The 21,093-nt window shown below is 49.2% G+C and overlaps 1 protein-coding gene and 1 long non-coding RNA gene across 3 annotated transcripts in view; both read left to right on the top strand.

The window, feature by feature from the left end:
- The first annotated feature begins 2,673 nt into the window (after nt 1-2,673).
- Nucleotides 2,674-4,536, top strand: LOC125642720 (uncharacterized). Of its 2 annotated transcripts, none has more exons than XR_007358488.2 (3): nt 2,674-2,867; nt 3,232-3,297; nt 4,385-4,536. It is a non-coding gene; the product is annotated as an uncharacterized LOC125642720 (long non-coding RNA). The 2 variants fall into 2 exon arrangements; XR_012669900.1 differs by having other exon boundaries at nt 3,103-3,297.
- Nucleotides 4,537-15,871: 11,335 nt separating this feature from the next.
- BCOR (BCL6 corepressor) overlaps nt 15,872-21,093 on the top strand; it is a 95,261-nt gene continuing 90,039 nt past the window's right edge. The window contains exon 1 of the mRNA XM_075132222.1: nt 15,872-15,991. The gene's annotated coding sequence lies outside the window, so the exon portion shown is untranslated. The remainder of the gene's footprint in view (nt 15,992-21,093) is intronic.

The raw sequence follows: 21,093 nt of genomic DNA, 5'->3' as shown, positions 1-21,093 counted from the left end.
ATTCATTTAACAGCTGTTTACCCTTTCGAAACCGAGATAAATTTTGTTTGCCAAAACAACACCAACGCCAGCACTGAACGGTAGGGGGAGGGGAGGTCTATAGGCATCTTTTCCCTGCTTCAAAAACGCAGTACATTATAAATCCCTCTTGGCACCTAAAATACAGATTCTTCAGGCGAGAGAGAACTTTTTTCCCCAGATAAAGCCGCAGCAAATATATTCTGTAAGAGAGTTTTCTAAGGAGTGTTAAACTAAATGCCTGGCCGTCTCAAGCAATTAACATTTAATCTGTTATCTGAGATCTGCAAATATTCAGAGTTTACAACAGTCAGAAAAGTGAATTCCTTCCTGCATGCACACCTTCTCTGCACTGTACGGTAATTACAAAATACTGAGAGCCATTTTAAGACGCTATTTGTTTCTTAGATGCTTACAATCTCCTAGTTTCTGCATTGCTGCACGCCAGCAAGCCGGGACTTTGCCTGCTAGAGAAATCCACTAGAGTGGATATTTGAGACCACTTAACACAAAGCCTAGGTTTTGTATTTGCTTATGTAGATCTCCCTATAGTCATCCGAAAAATGTCTGCAGTTTACATTTCGCCTGACTGGTTGAGGTCACCTACTCACAACCTTTGCTGACCTGCAGTGTTTGGACTCTAAACTTTAAAGTTGGACTTGTAGCCAGTATAAGCTAAGTCCTTTGTCACTAACTGAGCTGCTGTAGCTCCCACAAGGGCTCCTGTTAGTCTCTCTGGGCTCATTACTTTCCAGCGCTCCCTTAAGATCTAGCGCAGATCCGTACAGCTGTCCTTTATTGTAGCCTGCGCATATTCTTCTCTGTACACCCGCACCCAGCACCTCCAGCCTCCATGACGATAAAAGCATTGTAGGCAGCCTATAAATAATTTCTATTATGTTCATCTGACGGCGCAAGGCGATTAATTTTAATAGCTGTATATTTGCCTGTTTCTCCTAATGCCCTGTAATGAGATGAGAAGCCACCGAATCCCAGATGACTCCATCCTCTTGCAAAAGGCAACGGGGCGTCTGCAGCGCCTCCTAGTGGACCGTTAGGGAGCCCGAGTTGTCCTTATCTTCTCGGTCCTGTCTCTCCTGCCATATCTGCATGTGCCGAGAGCACCTCCCTTGTCTACCAGCAATAGGAGCCATTATGACATTGCACGTTCAACTGTCTGAAGCGAACCACTTGTGGACAAAGATTCGCTCCTCTGTAACCGGGCTGGAGGCTAGTGGTTGCTCCTGGCTCGGTTATTTCAGAATCTGTATTAGATCCGGTAGCTCAGACAGTGACTCAGAGCCCTGGCGGGGCTGCCAGGGGGCAGATAAAGGCAGAAGTAAATGTAGCAGATCGATGTCGTTAGGGAGTGAAGGGCGGGCGGAGGGGGAAAACAGATCAGAACACGCCCTATTAACCTAAATGTTGTATTATCATTGTGGCCTACGGTCCTTCCCTTCAGGCTGCAGGAAGGGAAGTGGAGGTGGGGGGAGCAGAGGAAGAAACGCGTCAGAAGGTGACTGCTTTGTGGGATCCGGGAAATAAACACTATGCATCTCTCCCAGGCAGCAGCGAGCAATGTGGTCTCTGTGTGTGTGTTCGTGTGACAAAGCCTAGCCGCCGTGAGCGATCGCTCTCCTGCCTCAGCCAAGGGGGAGGAGAGGAGGATAGAGGAAGTGAGGAGGTTTCTAAATGTAGAGGCATCGTAGCAGGTCCCAGACTGAGGGAGAAAGAGTCCATCCATTGGTAGGACGATTCTGTTTAACCAGGTGGAACCGCGTTGCAGCGAGCACCTGTGTCTTTTTCGACAAGGCGTGTACTGATAATTAGAGCAGTTAATTGCATTTCCTTGAAGGTCCTTTGAAGTTACACGCTGGGTTTTCTTCTCGTGCTAGCAGACAGTGCATTTGCTGTGTTTAAAATGTAAATCAGAGGGTATCCGCATAAACCTGTGTCATGGGATCGAGGCGTAATGGATTCACGTTGGCTGTGTCTGAGGTATGCACAGTGCAAACTGAGGCGGGCAGCTAGAAACGCACGGGTTTTCTTTTAGGAAACGCAGCTGGTGAAGAACGTGAAAGGATGAAATCGCGAAGGGAAAAGGAAAACAGGCATGGTTCTCGAGCAGAGCCAAGAACTGCATTTACCCAGCACAGACACTCATCTTTACCAGTGAAGTTTTATCTCTTCGCAGAGACCACACGAGAAGGTTTGGGACTGTTCTGTGGAGGTCACATCAGTTGTACGGAGCCCAATGGTAGAGCCCTTAATTATGTCGATTTCAGAAGAGACCCAGCGCTCAGCTCATTTATTTTTTTCCAAATAGCTGTTTACTTCGTGAACTTTTCTTATGTTCTTTTCCTCATTTTCACTTGTTTCTCCTGAGCTCAGCTAGGGGGATCGGTCGAGGTCCCAGGCCACTTTGTGGACCGACCTCTCTGGAGGGGGGCTCAAGGGACATCATTCCAGGGGGCTCTGACATCCCCCAATAGAAAGGCGTTATTTTGCTGCAGAGGCCCATAACAGGGTGGTGCCTCTTGTGAGGTGGGTTAAGGCCCCAGGGGCCAACCCAGATTCTCCGGCCTCAAGCCAAGCGGCAGGGATGTGACACACAATAAATAGCCCAATAGCCCTGTCTTCATTTCTCAGGCGAACAGTTCGGCTTTGGTTCTGCCTGCTCTCTTCGGGATCCCGATGGGGGAAGGGAGCGGTTGGCCAGAAGTCCCCTTCAAAGCAGGCATGTGGGAGAGAGATTGTCACCGCCTGACCGGAGCTGCAGGCAGGCGGAAAGAGTGCTGCGCGGGAGGTCTCACAGACATGTTCTTGTGGGAAGAGCCCAGTCAATTTGGGTAAGAAGTTGGTTGGGGTGGGGTATCTATATATTGCTTTGCTGGTGGCCCCCCGACGTTTAGATCACTAATACCTGACTTGGGTAAATTTCCCAGTGAATACAGGACTTGAGTAACTAGGGATCTGTGACCCCAGGGCCCCATCTTTCCACAGAGCTTACCTTAGATCTAAATAAATGGCCAGTATGGTATCAAAAATTCAGAGGCACCTCTCCCCACCCCTGTCATGTCACAGAGTCATAGGGCTGAGGCACCTTGGTGTGGCACTGAATCAGCTGCACACATACAAAGGACCTACACAAGAGGAGGAAGTGCCTTGCAGAGGCCACAAAACAACATTTTTTCCACCCTTTAAATCATACAGCATCTCTGCTGGGAGGATTGCAAAGCTCTGAACAAATATCAGTTATGCTCACAGCACACCTGTGAGGTAAGTAAATTATTATAATTGTACACAGATGAATACAGTGAGGTAGGAGTTCAAGAGAGGTGGCCAGGCTACAGGGAGTCAGTGATGGAGCTGGGAACAGAAGAGGCGATTCCTGGCTCTCAGTTCTGTGCTGGCTCCAACCACTAGAAACACTTCCCCTTGGAGATGATGGTGCCTCCAGCAGTCACCTTAGTGCCATATAAGGGTGTGCCACAGAAGGAGAGAGCAAGGTCACCAGAACAGGCCTTGCTATATACAAAACTTGCACTGGTTTAACTGAGGAGTGGGGGAAAGGATGGGATGGAGAGAAAAGAAATGTGATAAGGGTGATGAGACAATATGTATTAGATAAGGAGAATCAATAAACAAATAGAAAAACAGGAAGAGAACCAAGGAGGAAAGGAGACAAAAATAATCCATCCTACCAGAAATAGTGCCTTGCCTTTTGATAACTGGAGATAGGAAGTGCGGCTTCCCCAATAGCCAAGGTAGGCAGCTGGGAGTAGGAGGAGTCATCCTGCAGCCCATCCCCTTGACTGTACTGATTGTGCAGGGTACTCGACTAAGTATGAAAATAGTGCAATGGACTGTTTGCCTTTGTCAAAGAAAAACAAACAAATTTTCAACTGAAGTTTTGCCTGTGCAAGGAATGCAGGATCAGTAACATTAAAGGTAGTTCTGCATCTCCCAAGATGACCTCCTGTGCTTGGTTATATACTCCTCAGGAAACCGCACAACTCCCATTTAACCAAGTGTGATATCAATGTATTCTTTTACTCTGCATTTACATACTAAGGTGAGCCCCCTTATAAATACCACTAGGGAGACAGATTTACACTCTAGGTTTTTCTGCTAGTTTTGTCACTGGTTTCAGTTGTAGGTATGGCTGTCTTCATTTCTTAGAAATGGGTTAGTTCAATACTATCAGTCTGACCACGGGGATTAAGGGTTTCTTTTTAAAAAGGATGTTTGAGCATTATCACCAACACTTTTGTGTTAAGGTCTTCCGGTATTATTTGTTGTGTGAAAGATTTTCACCATCTAGGTACTTCATATTCAGAATGTTCTCCATTATTTTATTTCACAGTATCAGCAAAGATGACTTCACAACCCCTCTGGGTGAGGCCTGCTTGCTCCATTTTCATCACCCCATGTGGTTGCATGACCCTGTAAGAGGCATTATACCTGTCTGGGTCCCTTTTATCTTAAATCATAAAATATGTGCACAAATTGCCCCCAGACACTCTGTGAATAGTCTTGACCCAGGGTTATCGTGGGTCGTCTAGAATTGGCAGTCAGCGGAGGATGCAGTAACAAGATTAGAGGCATCTTGAAACCTTGTGGGAGAGGAGGGATCCGGGAGAGAAATTAAGATGAAAATTCTCCATAAATACTTGCACCTAAAAGAGCAAACAAAGTGGGGTTAGGAAGGGCCTCCAGGGAGGGGAAGTCTCTGACAGCCTGCTGCGTGGGGCGGAGTCAAGGAGATTTCCAATAGAAGGATCATTAATCAAACATATTTTGACGGCGGTGTTGGCTTGCTCTGGATTTCTGCTCTAGCCGGCGAGGGAAGGCACGATTTACTGTTATGGTTTATTACATAAAACAAACACAAGTGTTGAAAGCTCCACTCCCTTGGCAAGCCCAGGGCGGTTTGACACAGACACAAGCGAACAGGACCAACGCCTAGGCTGCCATCGAGCGGACAGGGCCCGGAGACTCCTGTCCTGGCTCTGAACATAGCCCGTCCCCAGCCCCCGGGCCGCAGACAAAAGCTCCAGCCGCACATGGTGTGCGAAGAGCGGCCGCGGCGCTCGGGCGAGGCGGGGAGCCGGACTGAGGTGGCAGGGGGCGGGGGAGGCTCTTATCTGGGTCACTGGGGTTAGAGGGCGCGCAGGAGCCGCGCGGAGGGAAGGGGAAGTGCCGGCTCTCGCCGCCGCTGCAGAGATGGAGCCGAGATACGGGGCAGGCACCGAGCGGCAGGAGGGGGAGGCTGGCGGCGGCTGGCTCCCGAGCTGAGCCCAGGTGCGCGGCGCGGTTTCGCCCCGACACAGCCGGGCCCCCTCCTCCGCTTAACCCTTTCCCCCGCCGGCTCGGCCGGGCTGGGGCCGTGCCTGGGCCCGCCGCGTCCCCCGCTGACACGGGGCGGAGAGGGGCCGGCCTTGTGGGGCTGAGCGCCGCCCTCGGGCAGCTCCGGTGATGACCCGGCTTCGCGCACACACGCGAGCCAGACCCGGGGCCAGCCTCCGCCCCCTGCTGCTGCTGCAGCGGCTCTCGGCGCAGCCATGCTTTCGGGGCTGGGAGCGTCGGGAGCCAGCCGCAGCCGCCTCCCCCTTCCTGGGGGGCGAGGGGACGTGGCGGGTCTGCCCCTGGCCGAGCGCGGAGCAGACACCGCAGCCCCGGGCCCTTGCAGGGGTGGGGGCTCCTCGGGGCAGGCGGATCCGGAGCCGTAGAAAGAACTATTATCATTCTCCTGCCCAAGCCCCACGCTCCGAGCCCTTTAATCAATTTCACCCGATTAATTATTAATTTTACGCCAGTCAGGCTCGCCCGGGAGGAGCGGGGGGAGGGGAGCCCTGGCTGGCAGCCGGAGTTAGCCGCGGGGGGTGGGGGGTGTGTGTGCAGGGCTGGTGGATGAGCCCCGCGCGCTCCCTGGCCGGGTAACTTTGGGAGCTGGGGGGCTGCCCGCAGGCCTTTGCAAGCAGAGAGCAGGAGGTTGTTGCAATTTCAATTTCGGTGTGTGCTGCAGCCTCCTGTCCCCGCCCCGGTGCAGGCACATCCATACAAGGGCCCGTTGCATTGCAGCGATGATGGATCGTGCCTGGCGGGGGTGATTTGGTGTTGATCGCACATTATCACTGGCAGGTTGGACTGGTTGCTGATGGACGGCTTCTAGCAGCGGCTCCTTCAGACAGCCGGCCGGGGAAGGGAACAGCTCGATCTATATAGCCTGCCTTTAACTCCTTCCCTCACCAGCACGCTTAGGACAAGCATCTGTCACAACATCTCTCCAGTTAACACTTTCTCGTTCCTCCCACTGCGTTTTCGCCCAAGCAGCTCCGAGGACGGGTTGCACCCTTCTGTCTCTCACACAGCGGCCGACACCTGGGAGGGACCTGGAGGAGCAGGTGATTTTTAACCCTCCCCCCCCTCCAAAAAAAAAAAAAAAAAAAGCAAACTAGGGAACACGTTTAATGCAAGCCCTGCATTGACTCAGCAGAAATTACTGTGCAGGTTCTCCACGTTTTCCTAGTAAGAGCCCCTGATCCTGGTCCTGCCTTGCTGCGCTCAGGGAAAATTTGTATGTAAGTGCAGCTACAAAGACGGTTTCGTAATGCCTCCCGTCTGGCAGAGCCCGAGCCCTTGGCTAACCTTTCGAAAACTAATTGCAACTGCCTGTTAGCAGTCGGACTGCCCGCACAGGGGACCAAGGGAGGGTCATAATTTAAGCGACAGACAGGGTGTCGGTAGCCATAGCGCGAGGCCTGGTTAAATCCTTCCTCCCCAGAAACGCTTCGTGCGAGAGCGGAGTCTCTAGCGAGAGAGGAGGTTAACCCTTTCGCTGCACACAGCCAGCCCGTTCATTGGCTCCCTCCGGTAGCCATTGAGCCCGAAGCTGCTACCTACAAATAACCGTTTTAAAAGGCCGCTGGCTGCGGGTGCCACGAAGTTGCCCCTTTAACGTGAGCTTGTGTTGGACGATGGGGTGCAACGCCTGGCGTGGCTGTGGTTAACTCCTTCCTGGAGGCAGAGCGCAGGTTGCTAGCGCTGAGGCTTGTTTTCTGTTTGGAAATCGGAGAAGGGGGAGGTTATTGACAGGGAAGCAAGCGCTCGCTCGCTCTTGCTCTCGCTCTCTCTCTGGAGAGCTCAGCAGCTGCTCTCCAACAGGCAGCGCAGCGCCTTGAAATCTATTTAAAGAGAGGGAAAGGGGAGGAGAACAAAGGGGGGAGGAGGGGGGGACGAACCAGAGTCTCCGAGAGAAGCGAAAACGATGGATCAGCCGCTTTGCAGCGCGCATCGAGCTATCACATCTGTATACGCTCCGATCGATGAAAAGAATGGATAATATTTGTCAGCTGCAGACCTTTTTCTCTCACTCCCCGGGAAAGGGAGGGGGAGGAGGACAGGCAATAGGCTGCTTCAAGGCCAGAGGCACTTCCTGCTACATCCAAATGAAATCTATGAAAAGGAAAGGCTGGGGATTGTTATTGTTATTACTTATTTTTAGTATTGCACAGCAGCCAATTGGACAAGCGGCGGAGCTTCCAGTCCTGCAACTCAGCTGCTACCTTGCAGGACTGGAAACGTTTTGTTGTTTGAACCCTTCGCCACAGCGCGTGGGGAGCACAAAGACGGATCTCTAAGTCCTTGTGGTACAAAACAACACGCATCCGAAGAGAAGTATTTTAAAAGCACGATTACACACGCTCTGCATTTTTGGCCTGAAGGGAAAAAATGAACCCCCACCCACAGACGTCCCAGCCCCCGCGCCTGGTGCCTGCAGTTACGCTCTGAGTAAATAGTTCCCACACATGGTCCACATTTTGCACAGCAGCAGCGTGTTTCCTCTCGGTCTCTCGTTGCTGTTTTCTGAGCAAGAAAGAGATTTAGAGGAAGTTAAAATCAGGCGAGCTGAGAAAGGACTCTCTGTGTTACACACATCCTGAGTGAAAGCGAAAGGCCAGCGTTTTGGTCCTATAAGCATCAAGCTTTCACCTCCTTAACAATGTCACTAAGGTCCACGTTGGACATATCATACTAATTACTTACACCCGGCTAGCTGGCCTCGCTGCTCGCTCACAATGGTATTGCCAGCTCGAAAGAGAAGCCAGGGAGAAGGCAGGAACAGTTACAGCGCACTGCTTTTCATTTTTTAAAAGCGCACTTATGTGGCTCAAGCAAGCACGTGTGTGGGGGGGGGGACAAAGTAAATACATCTTAAATTGGACTTTAAGTCCTAGTCATTCTAATGGGGGAAATTCCATTCAACCATATCGCCTCTTCAGACACCTCAAGCGACTAGCAGAACTGAAGGAGGATTCCTGCCCCTGGGATACAATAGGGTGCCAAGCAGCGAAGCCCTTGGATTTGTTTGCTAAAATGGCGATTTCCGCTGAGTCCTTAATTTTCTTTCCCAGTCTTCCAAGTATATTGCGAAGGGACCCGGAGCAGCGATTTGTTTTAATTGTGGGAACTGACAGCTTTTCTCTGTGTGTGTGGCCGGTGGGGATAAGGTTCTGTATCTATGGTACGCTGTGGGGGGGGGGGGCGGTCTGCGTATGGACGTGCTATGTGTCTGGACACGTGTGTATATGGCGGTGTATGATATAGAGAAGGTGTGGGTGGCATGTACCTGGACCTGGACCTGTGTTGGGTGGAGGAGGTGCAGGCGTGTGTTCGCCTCTGTAAATTGGTGTGCAATACCATTGTCTGCCGTCTTAATTTTCTTCTGGCCATTCTAGCCTGTCCGTTGTATCCACCTCTGCCCTTTTGCTGCGGGCAGGAAGCTTATCGTCTGGACGCTGGCTGGGTAGGCGCCGCTTTGTGGGCAGCTCAAGGACTCCGTCTCTTTCTCTCCCTTTCTGCGCCTTATGTCCCCGCCGCCCCAACAAATCTCTCGCCGGCGTTCTCCCAAGGCGAGCCGCATGCCACACCGCAGCTTTCCCTGGGCGACAGCTAAAGGCAGGGCTGTATTCTCCAAAATAGATGCTCAAGCGTTTTCCAGTGGCCGCCCACACAGCCTGCTTTCGGAGGGGTGGCTATACCGCGGTCTCTTTATCACACTGGCCCCTGCGGTAGGCTTGGCTTACTGGGAAGGAAACTTCTCAGCCGGGCGCTCCTCAGCGGGCTTTTTGTAAGAGAAGCTTAGTCACCCCCAAAAGGCTTACCCCAGAGGAAGGCAATAACTGTAGGAGCAGCCGGGGAGCCCTAAAAAGGGAGGAATGTGCTTGTGTCTGGGTGACTTTCCCAGCGAGCGCACACAGAGAGGCTGTGCACTGGGAGGGCCATTAGGAGGTATTGCTGGAAACTCACCAACCGCAGAGTTATTTCAAGATACCTTATTATTGTATTTGCTGGAAAGGCAGCTTGGTTTGGTCGGCTTTTAAATCCCCCCCCCCCCCCCCCCGAGAGGGAGAGGAGGCCGCCGTCGGCAGTAGCGGAGGCGAGCCCCGCTGAAAGAGGTCACATCTGACCCGGGAGCCTTGGCCGGAGCTGGCACAGCTCTGGCTGTAGCGCGAAATGACAAGGGTCAGGTAGCCGAGAGTACAGCAGGTCAAAGGCCATCGCCCTGGGCTCTTTTTCTTGAGGCAAACGTCTGATTTAATGCTTCTCTCGCTGGATGGCAGCGTGCTCGCTCGAGTGGGCGGATACGTTGCATTTTACAGAAGCGCGCCCGCACCCCCCCCTTTCTCCCCCCACCTCCCAATCCTGCTCCTCCCCCGGGACCCCCCAGACCATGCTCTTTGCTGCCTCGGGAGACGAGGGCGCTGGGTGACTTTGTGGCACTGTTCAATTAGAGACCTGCCAACTAACGACGCTTAGATTCAGTGAAGCTTTGTGCTTTATCCGCGGTGCTTTCAGCGGGAGCAGAGCCTTTGCCAAGCAGTGGGCTTGAGAAGCAGGGGGTGGCAAACGTGGCTGCAGCTCTTCTCTCTGGACGGGCGTTGGCAGTGCTTCACAGAGCACCCGGCAGAGAGGAGAGTCGACGGGGATGTCCCAAAGCATCGGCACTCTTAGCTGGTGCTGCACCCCCAGCTTTGCGGGCACCCCTCCCACTCCTCCCCCCTTTCCTGCAGGATGGCATTGACCCTCTGTCTGAGGGCTTCTCTTGTTTCTTGGTTGGCTCTGCTAATTGATCAGCTGCTTGTTGAATTTTCCAGATCGCAATCATTTAGTCTTGCATATGCCCCCTCCCCCCAGCCCATAATGAGCAACTTGTTAGCTGCTCCTAACGTCAGTGCCTTTCAAGGGAAGAAACAGCCACCAAATCTCCCTCTCTCTCACACACACACAGTTCCCTGCTGCAGCCCCCAGCCCGAAAAGGACCAAGAAGGCAACAACATAATGGCAGGAAATAATTTGACTGGTCGGGGAAATAACCTAGTAAAGCCACGCTATAAATCTAGAGCCGTAACAGAGAAATTTGTTATGGAACAACAGGGAAGAAGGTTTCATGCACATGACAGTAGCCGTGTCTGTAACGTTTATAACAGCAACATAGCGATCGCTCCTGTTTCGCCAACATTATGTTCGATAATCTGTGTCAAAAAGAAATGAAAATATTTGCGACTACTTTAATAAAAATTGCTTTTTTTGTAGAAAAGAAAAGCTCCGTGTGCTTGGCAGCCTTCTGTCATGGCCCCGGGGGCTGGGCTGGGCTGGGCTGGGGTGGGGGACACGACCAGTTGCCAGTTAAGATCGGAATAAAAGTTTCTTTTACATCAAACCGGTTATCTCCGTAGTTCCTGGTATAGCAAACGGACATGGTGTTACAACACGCTTACCCACCGAGTCGGCAATCTCATATAGTTAGCGACCTACACATGCAGGGGTGTTCATGCAGGGAGGGAAATGATTGTACAGTGCAGGAAAAGCAGAAGTGAAAGTCTGTAGCGTAATGCAAGATACTGGAGATAAGGAGCTGGTACAGAATTCCCTTCTTCTGCCTTGGCAATTTTGCGCCTGCGCACTGCGGCTGTCAAGGAACTGCTGGGCTGGAATCGTTTACTTAGCTGACCAAGCTGCCGATCTCGCTCCGGAATCTCGCTCCATCATGGCACAATGTGAAACTGACTGCTAAACCGAAGTGAATTTGTCTCAAACGGGAAATAAGGTGTCCCTTGTTCTAATGCGTATGCACATTCAAAACTTCCTGTAGTCCTTTATTACACCAGTAAATATGGAATCAGAAGAGATCCAAAGCAGTTTTACTACCGTGTGCTGTGCCCGTAGAGGTATCTGGTTCCATGAGCCCAGGGGATTTGAATCGGTAGTGGCCACGATAAACCTTGTGTTTCACTTTTTGGACCACACCAGAACCATAACATTATAACCATTCCATTTACAAGTTTCTATTTTGCATTTGGAAAAAATGAGAGAAACTACTGCAAGACTGCAAAGATCTGTGCCTGTGTTTGGTAAATACTTTAGAAATGTAGCAATCATTTTACTAACATGTTTTATCAAGCTCCAAAGTTGCTGAGGAAGCATTTGAAACATTTGTTCTGAGGGCAAAGAAATTCAGACTGATGCAGTTACTGAAGAAACCCCGTAATCCTGTGTTGGTGTTTTTGTTTTTAGAAAGTTATTTCCTATGTCGATCAGTATTGATGTGAAGTTTATTATCATGAATACTGCACCTTGGCCGGATTGTTAATGTATTGCATTATAGTTTGATAGCGGCATAGTGTGTTATGATGAAAAATGCCGCATGTTTATTTACAAGTACTCAGAAGTTATTTGATAAGTGCAATCTTAAGGTAAATGTCTTGTGCCTTACACTTTCAGATATACCATAGTCTGTAGTTATGCTGTCGAAATTATGCCTTCAATTTCAATATTCAGCTATTTTTAAAGTGTTTTAATGTTCTGATCAGGAAAGCACTAACTTGTGTATCCTTGGCTCTCATAAGGACTCTTAAAAAGTGTGCTAGGAGCCCATGACTTTAGTATTACCCTAGTTGTTATTATTTGATTATTTGTATGGGAGTAGTACCTAGGATTCCCAGTCGGGGACCAAAACCTCACTGTGCTAGGTGCTGTATAAGCACAGAACCAAAAGATAGTCCCTGTCCCAAAGAGTTTACAAAGTAAGAAGAGGAGACAACAGCTGGATAAAACAGTCAGGAAGAGCACAAGAAAACAATATTGGTCAGTATGGTTGGCAGGAGTCACTGCTCATCAGTAGCCTAAACTGTTGCCAAGTATTTTGTTGGCATCACTGGCAAAGGAGAGTTGTAAGGAGGGCTTTGAAAGAAAATGAAGAGATAGCCTTGCAGATGTTTAGAGGGAGCTCTTCCCAAGGGAGAAGGGTAGCATGGGAGAAAACACAAAGTTGCTTGTTTGAAAATTTAAGAAGTGGGAGATGAAGGCTGCTATCATGAGGGTATTGGAGAAAATCTCCATAGGGTATGAGACATGATATTTGGTGGGTATAGGCCACGGTAGACTTTGAAAGTGAAAATAGTTTATGGCTGATGGGATGGAGAAAGGTGAGAATGGAGAGATGCAAAGAGAGGGCAGACATGGTCTAAGCTAGAGCTAAAGAAATGATCATTTGCAGCATTTTGAATGGATTTGAGCAAGGGATATTATTGAGTTTGTCAAGGCCAGAGTATAGGATGTTGCAGCAGTGAAATGGCAGATGATGAGATTCTGGATGAGAGGGAAGGAAAGACCATACACAGAGATTTTATGTGATTATCTTTTATAAAATCTAGATTCCTCCTCTGGTGTCCATGTATGCCAATGTAGCAGGATTCTACACTTCTTTTTCTTGTAAAATTATGTAAATACTGCCTAATCCCTGTATTGCGATTTAGAGCAGCATTCTGATTTTTCAATATGTTCTGATTCCTGTTCTAATGTCATTTTCCTGTGCAAGGATAAGTCAAGTTATTCAGATTCCTGTTCTGCTGTAAGGACATGTCAATATATTTTGATTTGATATGATTTGTTTTAAGAGAACAATTATGCATCCAGTGAAGTACGCCGTAGCTCACGAAAGCTTATGCTCAAATAAATTGGTTAGTCTCTCAGGTGCCACAAGTCCTCCTTTTCTTTTTGCGAATACAGACTAATACGGCTGCTGCTCTGAAACCTGTCATTAAAAAACAACACTCTATTCAGCTTTACTACATGAGACACTTTTCCTGCAGAACTTCTATCCGATGACTGCACACTATTTCATTAACAATTCCCTTGATGTATTGATTTTTTAATGTTTGTATTAAATGTGCTGTAAAATTGAACTCCTGGGCTAGAAGATATTGTGCAAATCACAAGTCAAGACTCTCACTTGACTGTTATGTTTCCGTCACGAAACAACAGTTGGAAACAGGCCAGGAAGTGAAAAATTCTCCATGGGGGGGATGAAAGGCTGTATTTGGGGAACAGCGGGGGGGGGGGGACGGGGGGGGAACGGGACAAAAGCACTCCTCCTCACTGAGAATAGTGAGCCTTGGCTGAGGCCCCCAGACCATTTTAAATCTGCAGCCACCACCGCGCAACCAGAGTCACCATCCTCCCAAGCTCAGGGGGCACGTAGGCTACTTCTCAAACTTTCCTGAACCTGACGCTCTCCCTGGCAATTCGTGCTCCGCTCTCTAACCCGGGTGCTGTCGCTCCGCTCGCCCCCTTCCCTCCATGTTGCCTCGCTCCCCGTTCCGTTCCCGTGCTCTCTTTCTCGCTCTCTCCATGTCGCCTCCCTCCCCCTCCTGCTCCATATGGTCTCTTCCCTCCTCCCCCCCTCCATGTTGTCTCGGTGACTCTCCCCTCTCCATGTTATGTCTCTCACCCGCTAGGTAGTGTTTCCCTCCTGCCGAGGCTGCGTGGCTGGCGGGCTCGCTCGCTCGCTCGGCGCTGCTAGCCGCCAGTGAAAGTGACTAGCGTTGCGATCGGTGAAGCTAGCGCCTGCCGCAGAGCGCTGCCGAGCTCCAGATTTTAGTCAGTTTCACTCTGTGGCCACCAGCACATGCGGAGCGGCGCCGCAGGGAAACACAAAGCGGGGAGTGGAGGAGGGGGCAGAGAGGAAGGAAACAAGAGGAGGAGGAGGAGGAGGAGGAGGGGGTCTCTGGCAAAGTGTGTGCCGGGGGGGGGGGGGGAAGGGGGAGACGTTAGATAGAGCTTCCAGCAGGAGAGTTGTATCGGAGATCGGTCTGAAAAAGTTACAACCCCCTCCCCTCCTTTTTTTTTTTCCTTCTGAACTTGAGAAATTCGGAAATCAGCATAATTCACCTGGATCAAAACCTTTGCCAGCCGAAAACTAATGGCTGCGCTGAGAATAGTGTTTGGTCTTCCATGCATCATGTGTGTCAAATAAATGCTGGACTGAGGCCCTCAGCGGAGGATTTAGCTTTCCTTGTGCTGGAAACGCAGAATAGAAAAAGTGCTGTGGCGTCCTTATTTCACGGTTGTAACTGATCCCCTATTCCTGGCTTCAGGTCTCGATTTGTCTCTTTTTCATCTGCGACTCCACTTCGTCCCCCGCCCCGCCCCCCCCCCCAGATCAAGAAAGGGCGGGGGAAAGGCGGCTACAGGAGTGTCACAGGAATGTCAAAGTGAAATACAGCTCAATCTGTGTCGACAGAGGATTCCGTTTAATTAAACAGACAGCATTTGATCATCGTACTCCCACCATAGGGGCCTAATCACTGTATACTGCTTTAGCCAGCCAGAAGCCCACCGGATGATAAAACTCAGCAGAAAATGGACAGGACGTTTGACAGTGTTATGCTGGGCTCAGAAAGGGAACCCCAAGTTTTGATGGTGAATTAAATGAACATGCGATCTGAATATAAAGGGGGGGGCCTCTTTTAAATCCATCCAAGCTAATAACCACTGGGTAGAGGTTTAGGATTTCATCTACTGTCCTCTGAGCCTAGGTATTGCTGGGATCTTCCATTGTCTGCCCTCACTGTGTAAGCTCCAAAGCTTGTCTCTTTCCCCAACAAAAGTTGGTCCAATACAAGATATTACCTCACCCACCTTGTCATGTACCTTCCGCCTTTAATGGGAATGATGGGGCTCCATAGCAATTTACTTTTATTGATGTAGTTGGTTTAAGTCAGATCCCATTTCCCAGAGGAAATGAATGCTCAGATTACCTTAAAGGCACCAACTAATTAATGTTATGTAAAGAAAAAATATTTATTGTACATTGACAGCGTATTAAGAGTATTTTAGAGCCGAGGAGCACCGCTATAGACCACAGTGGGTCCGTGTGTATTGTCGAATCTTTGGTTTGTTGATTATTGACGACAAAGTTTGGAAGGGCTTCTAAGACCCTTGTTGTCCATTGGGTTACGCATACCCCCAGCTACAAAACAGTCGGTATAACTCTTCCCTTTCCAGTGCACACAGACAACAAACACACGAATTAAAGAAATAATGACTGGGGGGAAAGCAGCCCAAGTGCACTGTGCAGCAAATGCTTTTCAAGCCCCAAGACCTGTCGTTTCCAATTAAAAAACCCCCTACCCATCCCCAATATGCTCCAATGACCTGCACTTTCCCCTTCTTTTCAAACTGAAAAATGGCCAAACTAGCTTAAAGTTAATTTAGGCGATCGGGCTGGGAGGTGGAGGCGGGTGAGGGGGGGAAAGCACTCCGGACTGCGATCGCTGTGTCTAGCTTCAGCCACACCGACATTTCTGGCAGACTTCCAAAGTCAAAGAAATTGGAAAATTGGGACGGGGGGTTGTTCAGGCAAACGGGTCAGACCCCTTGGCAGAGAGGCAGGAGCGAGCGGGCGCAGTACGAAAGGGATGAATCAGTCAAGCCATCTGAGCGGAGCACAGGCATCTTCCGCAATCCATTCATCCAGTGAAGCGCGTGAAAAGCTGCCGATCGCTGCCATTGTTACTCACAGGCGATGTGGGAACCGGAGCCTCCACTCTGGCGAGAGATAAATAGTCTGTGACAGCGCCTCTCCGCAAAGAGATCTCATCGAATTTCACACGGCGGACGGTCACAGGTCTGTGTTGCTCTCTTTCATGTGCGTCCCTTTAAATCGCCATTCTCTCCCCTCCCGCTCCCTCTCTGTTGTGCCGACCCCCCCCCCCCCCCCGGATCTCTTCATCCCTCCCTTTAATGTTTTTCCGTCGGGGCTGGGAACGATGTACAGTATTTGCCTTCGGAGTGCTTGGCGTGCTGGAGTCCGGATTGAACTAGGAAATGCGGGGTTAAAAGGCTAACCCAGCACGGAGCCCTTTAAAAAAAAAACAAAACAAAACAAAACAGGTCTCTGTTGAAATAGTTTCCGCAACCCGAGCATTGCCACTGGTCTTTTGTCTGGGGCCGAAGGGCAGGGATCCCTGGTCATTGGCAGATTTCTGGAAATGCCCGTCCTTGAGCTCGATGGATAACGTTACCGTGGAACGATGTCATAAATATTTAAAAAGTATGGCATGAGGCTGTTCTCATGGCTCTTGCGGTGGGGGAGGGGGTTGTTATTTCAGGTGGCTCCGATAGGTACATAGGATTAGACTTGTTCACACCTTGAAACCGGCTGATTAGGAGTAAGTCACAGGTCCACGCAAACCCTGGAGTTACTGCGGGCGGATAGCTCAGGCACGTATTTGATTGCAAAGGGCAATCAGCGTTCAGCTTTCCAAACCGAATGGTGCTGGGCGCCTGCCCTTCACATTTGCCGTCGGCGCCGGGGGGAGACCACGGGGTTACGTGGAAATGGAGCGAGGCTGAGCCCGGCCTAGTGCGCATCTCTCCCCATGCCGGATTCTGGCTCAGGTAAACTAGAGCCTGACAGCTCCTCACCTCGGCCAGGCAAAGCAGGCTGCCCGGACTCCCCTTGGAAGGGAGGGTCTGTTCTGCGGTTCGGGAAATCACGCAGCCTGTGGGAGATCGCACTCACCATCCGAGGCTGCCTTTCGGCTTGAGATCCCCTCTTTCTACACAATGTTGCGGTGTAAAAGGGGCGCCCCAGTCTGTACAGTGCGGGTTTGAATCGGATAATGGAAGCAAATATACTGAGATGAAAATCTGACCCCTTTCCTGGTTTGTGCTGCTTCCAAGTCCTCCTCCCAGCACATTTGCTGGCAGCCTTTGTGTTGTGGCCAGGCAGCCAAACGTGAGGCTGGCTCCCGGAGTAAGCCACATCTCTGCCTCAAGGCTTTTCCTGCGCAGAGAACTTTGAGAAGTCCAGAAGACGCGCTGCGATCCCGGCAAGCAGGCTCAAAAGGAGGTCTCTTTCCGGAGAGAAAGTTGCTCTTCGGTTTCTGTCTCCTCTCGGGTTCCTTTAAGAGTGGAGCTAATCGATTCGACAATTGCTGTACAGGGGTCCCTGGGCATCAGGAAGCACCTCGGATGCAAACCACAGAGGGGAATATGCAGCAATGTCGTGAAATATTGAGAAAAATCTGCACTTTTGCAGAGAAGAAAAAAACGAATAGGCCGGTCTGATGTGAATGTGTCATGCAAGGTTATCCGCGCATTTCGAGTGAGTCATTGTTTCCAGCCTGCTGCTTGGATAGCACATTTCAGGTATAACAATCCCGAGGAGACAATACCTGGGCAAACAAAGCAGGAGACTGGAATCTTCTAAATTTATGGAGCCTGCGTGAAGCGGGGGGACAACTGTCTGGAACAGCCACATTTTCTTTGCTTGCAGTTTTCTTAGGACTAGCGCCGTCCAAGGGGCGCGGGAAAGTGTTTCTTGGCAGGATGTCAGAATTTACAGGATTTGCTCTGTGCATTATATACCCACGGGAATGCAGGCAGGGTTTTCCAAACGCGTCTTTCCAGTTACCTTTAATATACTTGTAGGTGATTGTTTTCCCTTTTCACTTGTTTGTCTCATGCTAGTCTCGTAAACTGCCTAATGATTTATTGCCTAAACTAAGTGCTTAATTTGTGAATATGAAACAGATTAAAAGGAGATCGGCATATTTTAGCAGGCAAGCCAAAGCAAGACCAGCAGCTGTTTCAAATCTGTAAACGTTCTCAACCTCATGTAGAATTTAAACTAGCCAAACTGGAGAAGAGTTCCTGTGAGATTGAAGGCCTGAGTCTCTTCACACCAATTTCTACACTGGAGTGACTCCATTGCCTTGAATGATGTCACTCGGATTTAGATCTCTGTGAGAGGAGAATCAGACCCCATCTGACTACAGAGTGTTGAACTGGTTGCAGAAATCACTGGGTGAAATCAGCTTGTGGATACGAGTCAGACTGAATGGTCACTCTGACCTAAACATCTGTGAATTTCTACATGATCAGAAGGGTCTCCTGGCTAAAAAAAAAAAAAGACAAACACCCAGAGGGTTAATGTACACACTGTCCTCTTGAACTAAGAATTAATTTAAGCTAAAGTAAACACAGCAATAGGAGGGGTGGTCACTGACAAAGGCACACGGTACAAAAGTAACACAAGCACACGGTGGAGAACAAAAACAAAAAATAATTCGAGTTAGTTCTGCAAATAAACTTTAGCAGCGATAATACAAAGAAGAAGGATGGAAGCTACAGCCAAAAGATAATTAAAATAAACACCTTTGAGGTAGCCCAAGCTTGCTACTTCCTACTCTTAGCTACCTAAATAAGGAACTAGTACAATCAAAACGCTTCCTTTGAAAAGACTCCATGCACAGACAGTAGTTTGGCTTTTCTCATAGACAGTGTCACACATCAAAGGATAACAGCATGTTCCTTTAGCGGCTTATTGCTATGAAACTCAGGCAAGCAGATATAATGGCCACAAACCGAACTTCTCTGGTTGTTGATTGATTATCTCGATAGGGCATCACTGAAAATCTAATGGTTTTAAGGATTATGATGGAAAAAAACTAGGCCACTGGATCATTTCAGGAAAGTGCTATAGGGTGGGGGGTGGGTCTTCTAATTTGTAATGTTAACTTGCTGAGGCTTAAAGAAACTGGACAGAAGAAAAATATCGGGGGAAATAGACTCAGGACCAAATTCAGCTGGCTCCAGGACTGCAAAGAATCACATTGACTGCAGTAACGCGGGCAAGATTTAGTCTTATGATTTCACTTGAACATCGTCAGAGAGTTGCCATCAGCCTTTTTGTCTGGCACCCAAGTGTTCCTGCTAACGTCGCTCCCCGCTCCCATCTTTCAGTCGATTACAGTTTTATCCGCGCTCCTCTCTCTTTCCATATGCGAAGGTTCAGGGGGAAAGCGCAGAACGTGTGAATTATCTGTTCCTTGCAAAGTGACTTCTCATGCCTGCCTAGCACATTGGAGGAGCTCGCTGGTTAGCTTCGCACTTGTTACAAATAATCCTGTTTAAAATTCCTAGTTTTGCTGAACCACATAAAGGCATTAAAAACTCTCCTGGCGGGGGGGTGGAGGGGGAGAGAACGTTCTTGCACAAATTGGACACGTGGAACTGGTCCGTACAATTATTTTGGGCAACGCTGGGCAAGTTCTGCAGCCTTCCCGGATTTTCCATCACCAAGCGCCTGGGGCGATCATTAGCTGTGAATGGACAACATTCTCTGCCGGCTGGCACCCCAGCAGTTACCGTGCTGCGAGGAGGATTCTCTCCTTCCTGTGTTTCAGAGCCCTTTTCTAGGAAGGGAAGAAATCCCTGCCTCTTCATATGAGGCTACCTATATAACAGAGGGTCCCGTTTAAAGAATAGAGGGTATTTATGGGTTGGAGGCAAGGAAGACATCAGCCATTGACAAATCCTTGCAAACGAACAAACAAAAGGGCCTTATGAGTACAGCTACTAAACCTAAGAGAGCAGAGAGAGAGGCAAAAATCTATATCCAGCCCCATATCTCTGTACATTGCTTAAGAACACCTAGCAAGAGTGGGTCATCCTCAGCAGAGCAGAACAGACAGCGCTGGCTAAGAGACAAATGACTCAAGGGCCCTTGTTGCACCCCAGGTTAGCGCTTGTGCCACAGATGTGTCTTGTGCCAGAGCTGTAGAAATAGCTGTAATGGGAGAGGAAACTGACTTTGTCCAAAGCACAAAGACCAGGTGTGCAATGTAACTGAACGGGTTGCAAGAACAGTTGATCCTTGATCATATGTTGCTGCCACTGACTGGAAGAGACTATGTGCATCAATTTAAGATAGAGCCATAAACACAAAAAAGGTGTTAAAACAACTTTATCTGGGATAAAATGCAATGTAATCTATGACATGGAAACAAACGTGTATATGTTGACATGGAAATACATGTGTGTATATTAGAGTGTGAGAACACACACCCGTGAGCAAGGGAGCACATGAAGAATTTGGAGGTAGAGTAAACGAGCAACAGAGCATGTCCCTGGCAGTGAACCTTCTTCAAGATGGTAGAAGGCAGCGCCCCTCTTTCTTGTTCTTGGCAGTGTCCACTCCAAGTCTCAGTGTTCACTGATAAGACAGTAGCTGAACATTTGAATGTAATGAAAAGGGCTACAGCTGAAATTCACCTCTAGGGTCTATGAACCTTGTGCTGGCCTCCTGAAGAGAGCTGTTATTTTGCCGTGGACATTCAACATCATCAGAAATAACTAGGGTTGCACCAATACAATAAAAATTGTCTATTTTCTTTTTAAATATGATGATTATCATAAAGAAGTAGCATTTAGAAAGAAAATGGCAGACTAAGAGGCAGAAAATTTTCAAAATTCTTGCCCCGGCCTTAACAGTCCAACCTAACTACCCTAGCCTATACCACGAGTTTGGGCCTTGACTACTCTAGAGAAATTTACCTTGCCAAGAATCACGTGGTCCTTTTAGCACACTTGTAAAACACATCAGATCCACCTGGTTTATATGCATGCTTTAGATGGATTAAACCAGGGTTTTGGAGCAGAGCCCGGAGCTGGAGCATGGAGCAGCTCCAGAGCAGTGGAGCTGCAGGTTTTTGCGTGGAGCTGGAGCACAGCTCCAAAGCCCTGGATTAAACATGCTTTCAACGGGGTGCCAGTTCAATCTGATCCAGTTCAGCCTGCACTGGTTTAATGCCGGTGCAGATTGTACTACAATGGTTCAGAATGGAGTGGTTTATATAGTCCTCCACTACTGTCCCATGATACCCTGGTGGCATTTTCAAATCTCCCTTGAGGTTCTTCTGAGATCTGTGCCAGGAACTGTGG

This window comes from Caretta caretta, chromosome 1 (genome assembly GCF_965140235.1).
Source record: "Caretta caretta isolate rCarCar2 chromosome 1, rCarCar1.hap1, whole genome shotgun sequence".
In the NCBI taxonomy this organism is placed as follows: domain Eukaryota; kingdom Metazoa; phylum Chordata; order Testudines; family Cheloniidae; genus Caretta; species Caretta caretta.
This window is presented reverse-complemented; position numbering and strand designations above follow the sequence as displayed.